This window comes from Takifugu flavidus, chromosome 17, assembly GCF_003711565.1.
Source record: "Takifugu flavidus isolate HTHZ2018 chromosome 17, ASM371156v2, whole genome shotgun sequence".
Taxonomy (NCBI): Eukaryota; Metazoa; Chordata; class Actinopteri; order Tetraodontiformes; family Tetraodontidae; genus Takifugu; species Takifugu flavidus.
This window is the reverse complement of record NC_079536.1, coordinates 7,107,735-7,123,562: the sequence shown is the minus strand read 5'-3', so window position 1 is coordinate 7,123,562 and position 15,828 is coordinate 7,107,735. Positions and strand designations below refer to the sequence as shown.

The 15,828-nt window shown below is 41.0% G+C and overlaps 1 long non-coding RNA gene across 1 annotated transcript; it reads right to left on the bottom strand.

The window, feature by feature from the left end:
- Positions 1–13,224: 13,224 nt before the first annotated feature.
- Positions 13,225–14,617, bottom strand: LOC130514161 (uncharacterized). The gene is made up of 2 exons (XR_008946940.1): positions 14,487–14,617; positions 13,225–13,445 (listed from the first exon to the last, which is right to left on the bottom strand). It is a non-coding gene; the product is annotated as an uncharacterized LOC130514161 (long non-coding RNA).
- Between the last annotated feature and the right edge of the window lie 1,211 nt (positions 14,618–15,828).

The following is a 15,828-nucleotide window of genomic DNA, read 5'->3' as shown; positions in this document are numbered from 1 at the left end:
CCACAGTAATTGAGTTTAAATCTCCCCTGACGATTGCTCCTTGCAATAAGCAGCTGAACTCATTGTTTCCCTCAAGTATAATAAAAAATATCTTACTTTAAACTCCCTAGTTCAGAGCACAGGATCTTGTGCAGGCCAAATGGCGCACAACAATGGATATATTCGCGTTTGAAGTGTGCAGCGCCACCCCTCCAGCTAAAACCCTTTGAGATGTATATAGGTCTGGTGTTCAATGTTTGGTTGTTATAGGCTATATTTAGCACCCTCGCCTTTATTCTGCGCTAAGGCTTTATTCAGAGACGTGCATCAAATATTTGTTATGTTGTTTGCCTCTCAGTGTAGGCTAATCAATGGACAATCGGCGCTCGGTGTGTCGTATTCATGCGCATATCCTGATCTAAACACGCACTTCTATAAGGAATCTGCGGCTCCAGCTGGGATTTTTGCTGTGTTTTGGTTGAGGGAGTCAAATGTAGTCATATCAGTCAGGCTGTAACTTTGATGATGGCCTTTATTTTACGCGCAGGGCTGCAGAGAGCGTTGCATAGCATTTGATTCTGATTGTATATTGATGGAGTGGCACCTACACAACTCCAAATCAATCTTGACTGGGGTGCGATTTTTGTCTGCTGATATATGCTTTTTGGTATTGTTTCTTGCTTTCCCCATTTCACTGTCTGGTAACCATGTAGTTTAAAATATTGTAAACTCCCCACCAACACCTCCCCCTTTGCTCTGTCAATCCCCTTTCCAGCCATATTTAATATCATTTTTTGGACCTGGTTAAATTTTGAGCCAGTTGTTTTGCAAGAGGGTGAATGAAGCCTAACTGTACATGTCCTTGGCATAATTGCGATGCGCATTGCTGGAGCAGGTGAAGCGAAGCATTGTCTGTCAGGCCCTGTTTTTGTTGGCTCAGTCTTCAGTTTGTGTGTGGGATCCTGTCCTCAGGCACAATAGCTCACTCATAAAGGGGAGAGACTACCAGGCTGCTCCTGCCACGGTGGATGTGAGGAAGGGGGTTGCATAAATACTCACTATAAGAGAAAACAATCGTATTAAAACATTCATTTGTATTAACGAAGAGGAAGATCCTCACGTGTGTCATTAATGCTAATTTTATTTAATATATTTATCGGGGTGCGCTTGAAAACAGGTTTTGGTGGGTGAAACGAACGCTTTTGAAATAGCGCTATGCGCAACAATGGAGGATATTTCTACGCTTTATTGGTATAAGATGGGGAAGATCTCTAGGACATTAATTCTATCTTTCTGGGTAATGGAATTTGAAGAGCCATGAGAAATAGTCATCCGAATTTGTTTAATTCAGTCCATAAGTGCTGCTTGTCTCAACTACACCAATTACGACCTAATTATCGTATATGGTAATTAATTAGCGAAAGGCCCGTTGTTGTCAACAGTCAACAAAAGAGTCGAAATAATATTTGAAAAATATTTTGTACAGTTTGCGATGACGCGAATAATCAAACGGTGGTGCACGTTGAAGACAAACTCTTGCAATAATTATGAAAGATATTTTAATAAAATTTAAGATGATAAATCTACGCTTATGTTTTAAACGCGCGGTAACTTCCCAAATAGATGTTAAAAAAAAAAAAAACCCAACAACATGCGCACAAGTTCTGTTTGTGGTCAGGAAATATGCAGCCCATGCTGTTGCGGTCAGTGCTTGATGACAGGAGAGTCTGCATGGCCTAATTTACCCTGTAGCGCCAGCGGAGCGCTTGCATGCAATGCTGCGGAGCTGCATGGCAGAAAGCCTACAAGGCCCGGATTTGTTCACTGCACCGCCGAAAATGTTACATTTGGTATGAGTGGAATTTGATTAAAGCCTCGCCGTCCTCCTGACATTTAAACAGGGGGCTTTGATTCTAACGGGGATCGAGGCATTTGCTGATCATTTTTGCGCAGCAGTTTTAAGGAAAGGAATATATATGCCCCTGCAAAGGGTGAACGCTGAAGAGAATTCTCATTGATAGAGGAAAAAAAGATTTGAAAATATATGAGAGAGGATTTAAAATTTGACCAAAAAACTGTCAGTGAAAGCTCCCTATTTCATAAGTGGTTGGGACAACACGCGGGGTTTCCTCCAAATGTCATTTGATATGGGAATCTGTGTAATCGAATTATGGGACTTTAAAGTTTGCGCTGAAGCGCGAAATGGCTAATTGTCCTCTACTCTGGCGTTATTGGTCATTTGGAGCTGTGAGACCCCCTCTACCTCCACCCCACCGCCTGGCGTTGACCCCCTACGTGGGCCCCTCTGCCCACTCTGCGAACCAGGGCTCAAAAGCCAAGAGAGGTCAGTGATTTCACCAAATCATCCAATCACCCTTGATTGCTTGAGACATCCCGTAATCGATTAGAAAACATTAGGTGACCGTGAATAAACAGTGGGGTCCGGGAGCTTCGTAAACTCTGCACGCATGTAATTGCGAGGTTTGGGGAAAAGTGTGTGACAGCACATTGTTGTCCCCCACTCACCTATCAAGCCTGTCGATTTCACGCTCCTGTGTATCCTCATATATATCTAAATAGGAGCGGATTAAATTTGCGTTAATGTTCCCTACTCGGTTAATGCATTTTTATTTTCGAGTTTTAGTCAGCCTCCCTCTTTCTCTTTCTCTGCCCGTCTCCGTGTGCCTCTCACTGCATCCTCTGCAGTCAGCCAGGGGGGGAGTGTCGCCCCAGGCCAAACATATGCTTCTTTCCATTGCACTAATCCAAATGCAGCGTGGAGGAATAATTGCTCGAGTGGCCGTGGCTTCGCAGAGGCTTTGTCCCTCGCTGGCTCCCGTCAGCCAGGCACACGCCATTTCAATCATCTCTCTCTCTCTCTTCTCTCCTCTCTCTCTCTCTCTCTCTCTCTCCTCTCTCTCTCTCTCTCTCTCTCTCTCACTCTCTCTCCTCTCTCCCCTCTCTCTCTCTCTCTCTGTATCAAACTCAGACCTTTTATCAAACCAGGCCCTCACGCTTCATAAGCACACAGCCACATCTCCCCCTCCCTCCGTGTTGTTGTTGCTGTCAGGTCATCATATTTGGAGCACCATCTTCATTAATATTGACAGCGCACCACGTTGGCAGTCGTTCTTGGCAAAACGGTTGCGTGAGCAATGATGACTGCAAATGACTTTTTGGTGACTTTTGACAGCGCATTAGACGATTTCCGGCCTTTCAAACACCAAGTACTGTTCAGTGAAACGAATTTGGCCATTAAAACAGAAATCATAGCTCTGAATGATATTCTTATTAGCTGTTATTAAGGTAAAATACATGACACAGAACGTCCCGAATGCTAGAGGCCGGTTTTACACTGCTTTTCATTGACGTCTGCTCATATTAATAAGCTGTTTTAGGCCGCTGCATTTGAATCATATTTAGCCCCATTAAAGGATAAAAGCTTTCAGAATATTTAAAGGCGGGATAAATGCAACATATTTTGGCCTATATAATCACTTTCCCCGAAACAGTTAAATAATTTCATAGCGTATTTGTGACTAAACTCTATCGTGACGGACGTTGCCGCAACACCAAGCCTCGCATTTTTTCCGATTATCAACCCTTAAAAAAAAAAAAAGATCGAGAGAGCGACCGGAATCACATATTTCTATGGATAAAATGCGATGGAAGATTTGGGTACAGAAGGATAGCAGCAGAGAATGGCGGTCGTGGATGTCTGACTGAATTAATAGACATGATAATTCACACTATTTCATAGTGAGCTATCTGTTCCATCACTGCAAAATAAAAGGGTCACCGCGCAGCTGTGGCAAACCCCAAGCGTTATTATGAAGTTTGATGATAGACACCCCCTCCTCTCTCACTCATCCCCCCCGTCTCTCTCTTTTTTCTTCTCTCTGGTAGTTCGCTTCAGGCCAGCCATAGCTCCGGGCCACGCCGGTGCCTCCCCATGATAAAGGACTTAGGCTCTGTCTGTGTGCAAAGAAAGCCGCAGCAGCTTCTCTCTCCACAACCTAATCAACTCACTGGTTTGGCCCTTTAACGATTGCTACACACCCCCGCCTCTGTCTCTGTATCTCTCTCCCTCTCTCCCTATTTTTCCCATTCTCTTTCTTCTGTTTTTTTTTTTGTGAGTTGTGAGCGCTTTAACATGAAGTTGGTACTCTGTGCTCCAACCCTCTTATTATTATTATTATATAGAAAAATAAAAACAAAGCTAGGAGGATTTGTTTATTGCTGTTGTTTTTATTTATATATATGTGTGCATGTGTGTCTATATTTATATATATGATTGGCTTAGAAAAACAGGCTTAGAAAAATAACATTTTATTGACATTTTGTTTCACCTCAGTGTGGTTTCAATTCATGTTAGAACATGTGTGTCGGGAACACCTATTTATGTGATGTTTTGAAAAGATTTATTGCTTTATTGTATGTGTGTGTGTGTATGTATACACATATACATACACACACACACACATACACACAATAAAGTTAGCAGTGAAGAAAAAAGGGGCTGAATCAGGTGACAGAGATCATCCTATGCTGTAGATCACATGAAGCTGGCTACTTTCCCCATTGATTAGTTCAGTACTATACTATACAGTATACAGTATACTATACCATAGTATTGCACAGTATAGTATAGTGTAGTGCAGTATAGTATAGTGTAGTATGATATAATGTAGTGCAGTGTAGTGTAGTGTAGTGTAGTATAGTATAATATAGTGTTGTATAGTATAGCATAGTATCATATAGTGTAGTGTAGTATAGTATACTTGTAGTGTAGAGTAATGCAGTATAGTAAAATCTAGTGTAGTATAATATTGTATAACATAGTACAGAGTAGTGCAGGATAGTATATTACAGTGCAGTACATTATAGCATAACATAGTATAGTGTAGTGCAGTATCGTATAATGTAATATAGTATAGTATAACATAGTGTATTGTAGTATAATATAACAGTACAATGTAATGTAGCATGGTGTAGTATGTTATATTATAGTGCAACATAGTATAATGTCATGTAGTGCAGTGTAGTATAGTATAGTATAGTATAGTATAGTATAGTATAGTATAGTATAGTATAGTATAGTATCGTATAGCGCAGTGCAGTGCAGTGCAGTGTAGTCAAGTAATTAGATGCATTACGAAGTGTCGTGACAGAAGTGACAGGACATGCCACATCATTACTACTTCATCAACTGAACAAAGATCATATGACCATCTCCAAAATGTGGAGCTGCGGGTTTCCTGGAATATTTATGAATATTATTTTACTTTGTAATTCTGCCTTTTAAAGGCTTGTTAAAGGTAACAGTGTTAATGATATCATCTTAAACCTTAAATTCTCATCTTGATTTCTGCTGCATGCTAATCAGAGAAAATAAAACAAGTCCCTCAAATAAAAAATGACCAAATTCAATATCAAAAACAATGATGGTGGTGTTCTTTAACATTATGGTCACTGTAGAGAGATGTTCTTTAGGGGTAATTTTGCCTCTCAACAGTTTTAGTTGTAGAAGAAGCCCCATGTTAAATATAGCCAACAACGTAATCATTTCACTGATGTTCTGACTTTATTGTATTTCCACAAGTAAAGTAAATCATTTATTGGTTCTGCATCGTGTACAGCTTGATTGAATGTTGTGGCTTTTAACTCACAGCACTAATTTACAAAAATGCAATCGTTGACAACAATGCCAGAGTACAATAAAGTTTCTCTGCCCTCCTCACTAGATCCTTTGAGCATCTGATAATAAAGTAATAACTTTACAATAAGCTGCCACACTATTATCTTAAAGGAGTGTCTCATACGGTTGAGGGCTAAGTAGCTGGGTCTGGCCTCTTGGAGCCTGTGAAGAAATGGTTTTGATCTAACCACAGGCTAAACACTGCCAACAGGACTTGACATTCCAGAACAATTTCCCAATTACCTTTTGACATGCATATTGACACAAACGCGCAAAACTGTAATTTTCTCTCTGAATTTGTTAGCTTGAGGGGCTCACTTTCATGCCAGTGGATTGTCAGATGTGTTGTTCTCTCTTTCTCTCTCTCTCTTCCTCTCTACTGATGATGGTCCTGAAAAAGGATTCCCTCCTGACAGCTGGAAAATGGGAAAGGCCATTTTCAAACTGGAGGGGGAAAAATGTGAACTTTCACGAGGCTTTGTTTTCAAAAAAGAAAAGAGAGATTTTCTGCCAATATTAAAATGCAGTTGAAGTTTTGCGCGGAAGTTGTAATTTTTGAAACATTTTTACTCATGGTTCATTGTTTTTGGACGGAAGTAAATGCGATCTGATAGCGTGCTTCCACAAAGAAGTTTCATTAAATAACACCGGAGACTTGTGTGCCAAAAACTTCAACCTTTCCCAATAAACTCAGAGAATTTCACAAACATGTTGTCTCTGCACTGTCAATCTCAAGGCTCTGGCCAAACTCAACATGCCACATGACACTGAAATGCCATAATCACTGGGATGTTTTCTGGAGTTTGAGATGCCCAGGCAGCAAAGACAGGAGAGAGGACGATGGCCGTGTCATCGCGAGCTTGTCATCGCGGTTGCCTTGATTGGCACATGCTCGGCCAAATTACAGGAGCTGGTGTTGATGGAGGGTTACCCTGAGTCCCAGCCGTTTGCTAACAGGAACCCCCGAAAACTGGGTCAAACTTGGGCTTTGCTTTTGCCCTGAGCACCTTTGCTCCAGTCAGAAAGAAGAGCCTTGGGCCTTAGAGAGTATAAGTACCTAACCGAACACTAAGGTACTGATTTTCTGGGATTTATATATTTATATCACGAATATAACAGTATTTAAAAACTAAAGTTTTTCTACCAGGCTTCCAGGTATGCTAATAATTGGGTATATAAACATATGTCTCATTTATTCACATAACATCATCGTCTAGTTGGATGCAAAATGTAACAAAAGAAATAACAGATAAAGGTAATGAGAAACACAGATTAAGGACAGATGGAATGTCAGAAAAGAAGAGAGGAAGTCTGCAATAGATTTGCACTAACTCCCATGATCCTTCAATTACATCACAAAACTTCAGGTTTTGTTTCAATTGTGTTGACTGACAGAGAGGGGGGGGGGGGGGGGGGACGCTGAAAGTTCGTGTTGTGAGTTTAACATTTGGTTTGGGTTTGAGTTTTTATCTCTGTGGCTAATGACAAAAATGATCATTTGAGAATGTGGCTTGAGCTCCAGCCCCACTCTCTGCCCTTCTTAACCCAAGCTGGATATTTTTGAATTCATTTCCATGTATTTATTTCAAGCTCATTATATTCAACAACATACATGGTAAATTGAGCAGTAGTGACCACCAGTTTATAGTATGACAGAAGGTTTCATATGGCAATTATATCTTGAAAAGAATCTTAATAGTTTCATGGTGAGAATAAAATTCAATATTGCTTGACTACGAAATCAAATAAGATCTATGTACAAACTTCTCACTGCTGTTACTGGGAGCCCACATGACAGAGTGTGGACTTCTGGTTTCCAGTGATACTCTACTCCTGGTAATTCAGACCTGGGTCTTAAATCCTATAAAAAAACATGAATTTACTTTTAAAGATAGTTTTCACATGTGAAAATGACACTTAGGCGTTGGAGTTGCACCTTCAGAGTTTTTTCTTTCCTAAAGAAATTATAAAAAAGATGCAAATGACAAAACGTAAACGCAGTGTGTGTGTGTGTGTGTGTGTGTGTGTGTGTGTGTGTAACTCACTGTCAGCCCTGCTGCACACTTCCAAAATGTGAAACCGAAATCAGCTCTTCAGTGAATTAAATCAGCCACAACTGAGGGCTGAACGCCAAAGTTTTGTAGTGGCAGCTCCGTGTTTAACACAAGTTCTATTAAAAAGAGCCCATTACTACGACTGAAGAAAACGCTGCCTGGGGCCTCTCTAAAGTGTTGCAAAAACCTCATTGATAATTAAATGTTGGTTACCCCGGTATGCATCGCTCCCACACTTTGCTTACTAATCAAACCTCCACCCCACACCGCTGCCATTTGCTCTCTCTCCTCTGTGTTTATCCAGGAATCACACAGCCCTCTAATAGGCATCAATTAGAACCTATGGGGGCTCTGGGGTTAATTATTCTCAACACAATATTTGATTGAGCGTATTTAGAGCTGTTAGAGAGGTGGGGAGAAACAGTGACAGGGTAAGTGGATAATAGAACCATCTTTGGTTGCTCTCTACAAATGAAAAGTCTTTTTCACAAACCTGGAACAGGATATCTATTTTGACTTGCCAATTTGATTAGGATCCCTCATCAAGACCAGGATTTTCCTGCTCACTCATTGCGCTCACATTGTTCTTCCAAGGTAGCATGAGTATATAGATGGCAGGATAAAAGAGCCGACTGTTTAATAATTTCTACTGCTGAATAATCTCACCCACAGCAGAATAACAAGAAATGCCCCAAATGTGTTGCAATCTTCCCAGCCAAGTAAACAAACAGCGAGAGAAAAATCGTTATGCATGTTCTTTAAAGTGCAAAACTGAGAGCATGGCCATTAATAATACAGTAACATGTGTGTATATGAGTGTGGTGGGGGGGCAAATATGGACTCAAGCTGCTCTCTTGGAAAGGAAACAGTAAAGACAAGAGAGTATAGAAAGAACAAGGCAAAAATATAATACAAACAATAAGCAGTCAGCATCAGATTCATGCCGGGCAAATAGATAGTAATCATTGTGCCCAAATAATACCACTCCTTAGTCACACAGCAAAGGAGCTCAGACGCACAAGTAGGTTGCGAACAAAGCGTTTGACAGGTTGCTAATGGATCGCTGTAGGCCCATCTGTTTTACTGCAAATAGAGAAATGGTGGCATTTTGATTTGGCTGTTGAAACTGTTACCACTGTCACTGTAAACAATAATTGTCAAACATATTTACCTCGCAATCGCTTTAGCAGATGTTCCGCTTTTTGTTTCAAGCAGCTTTTTTGTGTGTTGTATCTCTCCTCTGCAGACACACCGCATGCCCCCCACCCCCCAACAACACCAACTAGAATATTGAGCAGGTATTTGCAAAAGGTGCTCGAGGGCACGAGGGTGAGAGGGATTGGGTCGGGTAGGGCGGCGAGGAGAGGGAAAGGAAAAGGGGGAGAGAAAGAGAGAGGGGAGGGAGGAAGAGATTATCTGGGTCCTTCATCATCAGCACACCCTCCTTCTCTTGCTCCTGCCCATCGTGGAGCCCTGAGGGCCCGGGGAGGCGGCCCTGTGCCTCGCAGTCATGCAACCTCTTTATCACCCTAATCTGTTAATTGTAGGCGCTCAATTGGCACATGGTGGCTTTTTATTAGAACCTCCCAACATAAAGCAGGCAGAGAATGTTGCAAAAATGTTGCTCTTGTTGTTTCTTTTAAAAGGATCTGAGAGAACCTGAGAGAACCACAAAAACCTCTGAGAGACAACAATGCAACAAAAATGTATCCACTAGTCATGTTTTGTAGTCAATGAGCTGAAACAAAGAACTCATAAGTTGGGGGAAGCATTAGGGTTACTGCACTAGTAGCCTTTACATCCCCCTTATTGCTTTTCCCAAGGAGACATTTTTGAAGGGGAATGAATATAACGACGGGTCTTTACTGCAGGTGAGTGATGGGCAGATTTTGACCCTCCTCCCCCATTTTTGTTGCTGTGCAGGTTTTTACAGTGCATTGATCCTCCTCATCTGAGCTGACTGTGAGAGATGGCTGGGACAGAGGTCTCCCTCTGGTCCCGTCCAGGCTTGTCTCTCTTTTTTCACTGCTCCCAAATCACCCTCACCTGCAATTTCTCTACCTCCTCTTTTGTCTTGTCAGACTCATGGTTCGCAGCAAATAGGCTGAGATGTCCAGAGGACTGTTTTATTTTTTAAATAAGGGGGTGAGGAGATTTACGTAGGCACAGATGTGAATACGCCCTTTACCAGCATTCACGTTTACTGCTCTCTGTGGCCCAAACAGCTTGTGTTTGTTGTCAAAAGACTGATTAGGAAAAAGACCCTTCTGTGCTGGTGCTCCCAACTCTCAACATAAGGTCAACAGCAGCTCAGCTTAATAAATCAGCATTTTCCTGTGCAAATGTTCTTTTTAATATCAGCGGTCGACCAACTTTAGAGCTGAACTGGCCACAACTAATCTCCATTGTAGTCAAATCAAGCACCATTTATCTTAGGGTGTTTTTTAAGAGAACATTTCTGAAAATAGCCAAATTACTTGGAAAGGTTTGAAAATTCAAATGAAAATTTGCACGATATATGCATTTGGCCAGGGTTTAATGCATGAAAAGATTTGTAATGTCAGAGTAGAAAAGGGCGGGCGTCGAGTGATTGTTATGTCATGAATCCGACACAGAAATGCAAACCTGCAACCTGGTGACAGAACAATGGAGTGAGCAATTTATGGCTGGCTATTAACAACTTTGGCTTTTAGGCCCCTGTACTGGAAACAGGTGTTTTATGAGTCTTCCTGCTGTTTATTTCTAACAACTTTCATAGTTGGTAACCTCCCCCAGAGAAAGAGTTAAAGAAATCAAGCATTGCCACATTGAAGAGGGGTTGTTTGTTCTTTCTGGTTGTCATATTTTATTGAGAAAATTCCCTCTACAGCTGTTTGATTTTTGATTTCCCCATATGAGTCCTCACTAAGCAAAATCCCTCCAGAGTTAAAGCTGCCATAAAGAGGCAGGACACAACAGATTTTGGCTCCCATTTTAAAACAGTTGCACTTCTAGCAGCAACATTCCTTGCTGCTTCTAAAAAGCTCAAATTCTCAAAGGTTATTACATGTGCTCATGCAAATATATAACTTTTGGAGTTGAAATAGTGAAAAGTATGATGACTTATTTCCTGCACACTCTGACTTTGACTTATACATGAGAAATGAGGGAAGTCTGCAGATGTGAAGCTACATGATCTGATTGATTTAACGTTTAAACCAAATTTCTGGTTTAGTGGGTTCAGGAGAGACCAAAATATATGATACCAAACGACCACAATATTTCTTTGCCTTGCAGTAACAATTGTTGAGGTCGTTTGGCCTCTGGTTCTATTTTGCCCATTTGCCACCCCTTCAGGCCATGTCCTGCATTTGTTTATTGCAACAGAGTTGCAAAATTAAAGACAGTAACATGAAAAAATGGCATTTGGGAAATCAGAAATTAGCCGCTACATTCTTTTTGCTATTGACCAATTGGCTGTTTTCTGTCTCTGCTGGTGGCTGTGGGCCTCGAGAGAGATTTAAACTAGTTTAAAGCTTCTTCTTGTATCATCCACAAGTTTTGGTACGGAAACACAAGCAGAAGCTGAAGTTGCCATTTTTATTGGCTGGTATGTGACAGCGTGTGTGTAAAGAATTAGTGCCACAATCTTCTATTTTGTCTCTTCCGTGCAAATGCTGTAATTTTAAATGTGTTTTTTCTAATTAGTTATTTCAATGTATCTGTGTTTAAATGTGTGCTTGTGTGAGTGACAATGTGTGTGTGTGAGTGGAAAACAACTTATCAAGGACCCTGCGTAACCATAAAAGCTTTTATCGGCTTTCTGTGGCCTGGTCACAAGGACTCATGTGGCAGACAACAGTGGGTATGATACAAAACTAAACACACCATGAATTTGTCTATTCTGGGTCAGCCGTCACCACAAAGCGCAGCTGCAGAAACTTTATTGGCTCTGTGCTCTCCCAAATCACATCTGCTCACATGGTTAAGGCTTATCATTCAAACATTGCTTTTAAAAGTTCAATAGACTTCATTTTTAATCCATTTGTCAGTAAGTATACATACTTTTATTTTGCAGCTGTTAGTCCTGTTATCCAGTCGTCTTAATGTACTCAATCAGGTGAGCTTAAATGGGGAAAAAAAAGAGAGAAAGTCTGATGTCCTTCAGATGGTCTTGTTGTTTCACTCTAGTTTTCATGATGGTATCAATTTTTGTAAAATTGAGAATAAATCTGTTGGCAGGGAAAGGATATGAAGTATTTCCTGAATGGATACACTTTAAGGCTAATGCAGAGAACAGGGAGTAACTCAGCCATCCTGCATGGAGTGAAACTAATCTAATTCACTTTGAGGAATGTAAGTAGACCGATGCATACAAGGTGTGAGAGGACACTCTGTTAACAAAACTCATGAAGGATTCAGTGACATACTTTCACATGTGTGACATAACTTCACTCAAGCCTGTTGACTATGTTAACCACTTCAGCCAATTATTGAGGCTGTCCTTTAAGATGTATGTTGTTTAAAAGGCCATTTAAAAAGAGAAAATCCCTAACAGGTCTGACTTGTTAGCTGGAATTTACAATGGGTTTAGAAAGTATTTACTTGCTCTCACTTGAGCAAGCAAATATACAGCGGATTGAAAGGCACAAAAATAATTATCATGTGAAATAAAATGATTTTACTTGCAAATTTAAATTGTAGTATACAATTGTCTTCATCTCCAGAGTATAAAATCAAAGCTAAGTGCTGTTTTTATGTGTAGAAAATGGGATTAAAACGCTTCACAATGCAATTTTGAGAGTTGTCAATGGGCAAAAGTCCTACGGTCTAAACTGCATTCCAGATAAATAGCTTTCATTGGATGACTTTTCAGCACGCTTAACGGGGATACATTTTGTTTGGGGACAGCCTTAGGTGTGTACAGCCAACATAAGTGTAAAGGCTTTGCAACTTAAAGGAGCCCTTACCTCCCGGCACTGTTTTATTACAACTACTGTTTACATCTCCCAATACATCCTAAGTATTTCCATTATTAAGTTTGGACAAATCATTTGCCCGGGGTTCAAAGTAGTATGCCACTGAAACATGATCCTACTGTTGATCTTATTACTGCCAAACCAAACAAGCAGAAATCAATTTCAGCAGGAAAGGTAAAGGAAGAAGGAAAAAAGAGGAAATTAGATCACAGCGATTGGAGGTGCTGGTTGTGGTTTCAGCTGTGGGAGCAGGGCTGGGTTGAGAGAGGAAGCACATACGCCATGCATGTTTATTCACTGCCCAAATGAAGCAACATGTTATGAGGGGGTTGGTCGTCAGTCGCTTAGATGCTTCAGATTTTGTATTTTTGAGAATATATCCATCTGATCTATTTCACACTGACAGAAAGTGTGTTCCAGCTGCTTCAGTGTAAATAATGCCCCACTCTGATTCTCTTTTTATGCCACAGTTAAAAGATTTATGTTGTTCACCCATTTCATGGACTGACTTACAGGAACACCAATAAAAATCCAGTTGCTGTTTTATCTGTGCATATTTATTATTTGCTGTTTTACCAGACAGGAGTGCATGGGTCCATTCCCAGGAACACTTGCACCCCCCAGAGAAGACTGAGCGAGAAAAGGATGTGATAAATTAGCCCTGGGAGGAAATGCAAAGCAGAGGTTCTGGCACCAGGCCACATGGAACCCCTGTAAAACAGCGATGTGCCTTGCTGTAGCCATGTGATTTCGGCCCTGGACAAGAGAGGAGAAGAAACTCAAAGACACATTAACACTATTAATCCCAGATGAGTGATGTCATGGAAAATACAGTCATGTTTTTCAGTTTGTGTGCACAGTTTCCTCCTCCCCTTGCTTGTTTATGCATGCTGGAGATGACAGCTCACAAATGCACCTACTAATTGCATGCAGCGTTGCGTTTGTGTGCAAATAATGAATGCATGTAAACCTGAACAGGTGTGTTGTAATGCAAACAAACATGAATGTATGTATACAATGAAAATGTATTTTCTAGGTTTTTTCTCTTAAGAAATGTTCCCAAAAAAAACTTTGGTTCTAAGATTTTGGCATGCACATGTGTTCTGCAGATATTGCTGTGAATATTGCATCGCCCATATAATAAACATCAGCAGACAAGCCAGTGTGACAACTCCAACATAAAGTTATTTTAAACCTTATTATACCAAAAACAAATCAAAACAGGCCATTTGCATTTAGTGTTCACATGGGTGAACCCATGCTGATAACATATGGCATGTTCTTTAAGGATCATACATATTTCAAATATGTTAATTTGGTCCAGAATATATGCAGTGTGAGGTTACAAACCACGCATTAGAAAGCTATGAATTAATCTCATGAAAAATGCAAACCTGTCTAATTATCTTTTGGAAAATCATCAGTTCCAAAACATCTTGTATTCAGACGGAGAACAAATGGTTGGAGGGAAACTTCATGCTTCTCTTGTGAATTAGCATTTTGTTTTAAGCTCTGGTCAGTCTGGGTAAACTGAAACCAGCAAGAATTCCTGGGGACTTTCAGCCTGTTACATCACGCAGCACAGACAATAATGGGTGAAGCAGCACTTTCTGCATTTATGCAAAGCTTGTAACACACAGCAGAGCAGGGCAGAGCAGAGTAGACTGGCTTGCACGCAGACACACTCAAACATGATCACAAGTGCACACAAAGTTATGTAACAGTGTGAGCACCTTGGTATGTATGTGTATGTGTGTGTCCGCCAGTGTTAAACTACACAAAAGAGCACATACTCACCAAAGAGGTGACACAGCTATATGGCATCTTGGGACACAAGATAATCTGGCACCGCAGTAAAGACTCAAGTATTGTTCACGTCATTTACCTGAAACAATTTAGGAGTCATCTTGAAAAGCACTGCAGGATCCAAACACATGATCTGAGTAACAGGGTTTCAAGCTTATAAAAACAGAAAGAAAACAGGATGTGAGTCTAATGAAACACTCTGTTAACAGTGTGCTGACAGTGTCGCACACAGTGGTGAGCAAAGATGATGGCACATTGCTGCATAGTTGGTTCCTTGTATTCACACCAAATAAAACAGTAAATGAGGCAGAAGCCACCAAACGCACCAGCAATGCTGCCTATTACTGCAACACCGTAAGACACAGTAGTGACTCCTCAGAGTAATGTATCCTGCTACGCTCAAGTCAAAATGATTTGTCTTTCAAATTTCACAATATTTGTCTTAAAACTTTGAAGACCATCTCTGTGTCAGCTTGGCCTTAAAAAAAGCTTCTACTCCTCTTCTGCAGTTAAAAAAGACAGCATTTCTTTGATGTCAGACAACTCAGATAACAAATATAATTCCGTCTGCAACGTGTGAATATTTGTATCTTTTTCCCTTCCTCTTCTTCTTTTCTCCCCTCCCTTCCCTGCTGTCTGCCCATGTTGTTTTGAAGCAGTGAATAAATTTAAAAGATGCAGGATGACAAGACAAAGAGCTGGGGAATAGCCTCTGGGCACTTGTGCTTTAAGTCATGCCATTTCCTTGCATGGCAGGCAGCCCTAAATAAGTTACTTATAAGCATTTATTGATGCACAAGTACGGCATCTGTTCCTAGGCTGTGGTTCTGGGTGTAATTAGCTCAGAACCTTACACACTTCAATCAAGCGACACATTAAGTGACACAATCCCCCGCCGCACACACACACCCTCCCACATCTCTGTTTTTCTCATTCACATTGTACGGAGTCCCCCATGCACAATAATTACTCCACGATAACCTCCATCATCCTTGTCGTTATCCTCGTCGCCATTCATTCCAGCTTTGTGGGGATCGCTCAGCTGCAGAGCCAGCGAGGTCTCGCTCCAGCGTGGTGACTCGCTTTGATGACATCACCACAGATGAAGGGACCCTAAACTATCAAATAGGCACATGAAATCAGCCACTGGTTCACGCATGAGCTGTTCCACAGATGCAGATTTAAAACAACCCTTGTAATAGGGTTTGTTTCAGTGCGTACAGACCGCTTTGTTGCCTCGTGTGTGAACCTGCGCACGCGCACGCACACACATACACGCACACACAGATTGATCGACTGTGGTGTGTTTGTCTGGGTCCGTGTGCATGTACTT